Source organism: Belonocnema kinseyi, chromosome 8 (assembly GCF_010883055.1).
Source record: "Belonocnema kinseyi isolate 2016_QV_RU_SX_M_011 chromosome 8, B_treatae_v1, whole genome shotgun sequence".
Lineage (NCBI taxonomy): Eukaryota > Metazoa > Arthropoda > Insecta > Hymenoptera > Cynipidae > Belonocnema > Belonocnema kinseyi.
The window spans coordinates 51048396-51052670 of record NC_046664.1 but is presented as its reverse complement, the minus strand read 5'-3'; positions in this window follow the sequence as shown (position 1 = coordinate 51052670).

Below are 4275 nucleotides of genomic sequence, written 5' to 3'. Positions count from 1 at the left end.
GCCAATTAGCACAAATGGTAAGTTCCGACAGTGCCTACAAGTGTGCCTACTGGCCGCTAAATGGCAATACCGGTTTCATATGTATACACCTGGTAAAATGTCAGTCAATTTTGACACTACTCAGGAGATGTCAGTCAAATTCTTTGTTAGTTGTTTCCACCAAAAAAATCATCCTCAATGGGTTTTTTTAGCACCTAAAGAATCATCTCCAATGCGTTTCAGGAGTACTAAAATCACTGTTCGAATTTTCATCCTATCATTTTTTATACGCTTCACAGTCTGCCAGTCAACTTTGGCACCACTCAGGAGCAACTTGGGTATTAACACTACTAAAATTACGTTTTCTTACTCGAATTTTTGACCAGTTTAACGCTAAATTGCTGCAAAATGCATCAACAGCTGTTAGTCAACGAATTTCGAACTGTTGTCTAGAAAAGCGAAAGAATCCGAAATTTAAGTGAGCACTAAAATGACGTCCATAGAGTTGTCGCGAGCTCCCTGTTTCGGATAGAATTAAGTGAATAAATATTTAAGATTATTAAACTAAGATTAAAAATGTATAAACTCATTTCTTGCGAATGTAGTTTATAATCAGTTATAATTTCAAAACATCGAATGTGAAATCCAGCTTTAATTCACGACTTATTTAGGTTTAAGTTTCATTTTGTAATGTAACAGAGCCGAATGAAATATGAAACATCTGTATACAAGAGTGCGATATTCGCGGCGAATCAAGAGTGAGTTTAGATGACGCAATGTCGGTTTCTTTGATACGCGATTTCGATGCAACTTCGTAGAATAAGTAATCGTTTTTAGTGGCGTTGGAAATAATATTTTCATCGAATATTGTAATAGTATTTTAAATGTTTAATTATTATTTTTGAACTTTCAAAAAAAATAGAAAAAATTTGTAACATTGATAGCTTATAGCTGAGATTAATTTTAAGACACTTGATTTAATTTCAAGATATTATAGTTCAGGTTCCCGAGTCCTATTTTAATTAGCTAACGAATTTATTAATAATAATTGGAATTTATGTTGAAGTTGTATTTTAAAACAATATATTGGAAAATCATTCGCATGTAGATCCCTCCGGGCATGGTTTAATTCATGCATGGGAGCCAAAGTTTACGTGTTCAGCTTGCTGAGGCCGTGATTGTCCGGGAAATAAAAGATTTTCCCGAAAAAGGGCAAATTTTACGTGCACGTATGCATAAACATACACTTATACATACACAACCACACATGGAAACACATATTTTCAGGCATACACGTGCTTACGCATCTCTCCGCGATAGTCCTCTCCTTCTCTTTTTTTTATCCGAACACACATGCTTCCAACTGGCCCTCTCTCGATCCTTTATTAATATCATTTCACTTTGTCTTTCTCTCTCTCTTAACATTGGCCTATCCCCTATACCCAATATCTCACACTTCAAACCTAATACATCATACACACACATATGTATCCGTGGCCGTGAGGATGTAGGGAAACGCTGCGAGAGTGATGGACAATTGGGGGTGGTCGAAGGAGAAGAAGTTAGGAGGGGCGAGCCTTTAAAAGATCTCGCACATTAGGTCTCGGGAACTTTGCGTTTGATATCGTGACGAGGTACGTAAGAAAACTTCGATATAAGTTCAAATTCTTTGTCAAGATTTAATATTTTCTTATGTTTTATATTCGATATATTTTTTAAAAAAGACTTGATTGGCCAATCAAGTTCGACCAGTCCCCACGGTGGGCGCTCTGGCCAATCACAGGCATCGTAGAAAGTATACCTAAGAACATCATGACCTGATTCCTCAGTTTCAGGTCAGCCCTGAAGATGTGAACTGCAATGTTCATGAAACGTCGGCAAACAATTCGTAGTAGTTTTTTACACGAGTGAAACCCGAAATATCTCTTTTTATCAAAGCATAAAATCTATTATGTTTTATATTCATTTCTTCTTATCGGTTAGATTCGTAATTTTATAGCAATTTATAATTTTATTTTACGTTAGCGTGAATTAAAGCCAAATATGTTTTTTATTAATTTCGTGTTTTTACTTTCACAAAAATATAATATCCCAGATCCTGTAAAATTCACTCCCGGACTACAAGAAGTTTAAAAGGAGCGATGAATTGGCTGAAAAAAATCGGATTAGCTTAGGAACGTGAGCTTAAACATGATTCGAATTGCAAATAAAAAGTTTTTAAAAAAATATAATTAAAATAAAAATAAAAATAAAAATTCTATTACGCGCAAGCTCAATATAAGAGCTCGAGTATACCTGGAGTACACCTTGTCTCATTTTAATATATTTTCCATGAATTTAGAGAAATGTGTGTCCACGTGGATTCTAGCCCGACCCCCCACGGTACTCCTCGTGGACAAGCGTGGGATTTTGCCATACCCCTCTCCCTCCCTGAGGTGTCCACGTAGTTTATGGATAGCCCCTTAAATATATTTCTGCTTGTATGTATTGTTAAATATTCAGTTTTTGTATTTCTTTCTGGTTTCATGAATCAAAAAATCTCTTTGAAAATAAGGAATGCAATTTTACGGTCATACTCTGCAAGGTACCAAAATAATGGGAGAGAGCAAAATTATCTATATAAAGAAGATCTATGCATTTGCTTTAGATAATTTTTTGACAAGGCACATCCTTTTTCTCTAAAAATTTAGTTTTCTAGAAAACTTATGCGAGGCATAAAAAAAAATGTTAAGAAAAATTGTTCTTTTCAAAAATATGTACAGGTTTACTTTAGATTCTTTTGTAATAAGATTTCTGATATATTTTTTTTAAATCGTGATTGTTTAAAAAAATTTTAATCCCATTTCATAGCCAAACTATGCTATCTAAAAAAGACTGAATTATAAAAAGTTTAAAAAGTAAACTATTTCTTTTAAAAAGTTTTACAAAATCTCTTTTCATCATCACGTATGAAATATAAAAATAATAATTTTTATTTATTTTTTTTGCTACAAGTAAACATTACGTTTTATTCTTTAAACGCTTTTAAGTTAAAAAAAGTAAAGTTTTATTATTTCTTCCGAAAAACAAACATGCAGTAAGTTCGTTTAATATAGACTCTTTTAATATCAACTCTGGAAATCTTTTTTAAGACAATTGCCATCAAATTTGTCATGTACTTTTTAATACACATATGTATCATTATTGATCTGCGAAAATATTTGATAACCGGAAAATTATTAGAAATTTGTTTCTGTTTTGAGAAACCACGCGGAGATGGTTTATTCTTATATTAAAATTTTAATTGGTAAAACACTATAATGCTTCATTGATAGCTCTAATAATAAATTAATAACTTTAAATTTAAATTCTTCAGAATCAGCAATAGTTTCAAATTCAAATATTAAAAATCTAAAGAAAATTTAACTATTAAATATTCCTTAGTTACAACGTTTTATATTAATAGCCTTGATAGTTTCTTATAAATTTAGATGTATCTATAAATTTAAATCCTTCAAAATCATAGGACAGCAAATCACGAGAATAAATTCAAAATCAAGAAAAATTAATAAAATAATTCATCAAATCCAAGTTTCCAAAATGAGAAGAGTTTAGAAATTATTATTGAAAATTTTAGTATTTTGTCGTAAAGCTGCGAAAAAAAGTAAACATTTGAAATTAAACTTGAAAAATGAAATATTTTTGAATTAAAAACTTAAAAATTATGGAATTTGAAAATTTTTATGATTTTCTAACAAAAAACAAGATAATAAGGAGCTTTAAGAAAGGGGAATTCAAAATGACCAAATTACAGTTTTCGATGCTTTGACATTTAAGTTTAAAAGATCAGTGCATACATATGTGGGAAGGACAAAGAACAAGCGCGTATAGTTAGTTTAGTATATAATCGAGCGCGAAAACCAAAAGTCGTGCGCTTTCGGTTGAATTTTTTTTTTCAATGGAAAGTCTTTTCTAGTTGAAAATTTAACCCTTTTGCAGAGTATGGTAAACAACAGTTAATTCTTTAAACAATTTTCGGGAACAAATGCACATTTTGGCCACTTTTGCATGAATAGGGTATATAACTGTGGATTATTTGATATATAATACATTACAATTAAGCTTAGAAATTGCTTAGAAATCCTGAAGCAAATGTGTGCTGTTCTCAAACAAAATCGGGGCAAAAGAAGGAAGAAGAGAAGCTAAATGAGGAGGATGAGGGTGACGATGACCATGACGATGATGAGGAGGGAGAGAAGGAGAATGACGAGGAGGCAGAGGATGAGGAAGTAGAGAAGGAAGTAGAGAAGGAAGGAA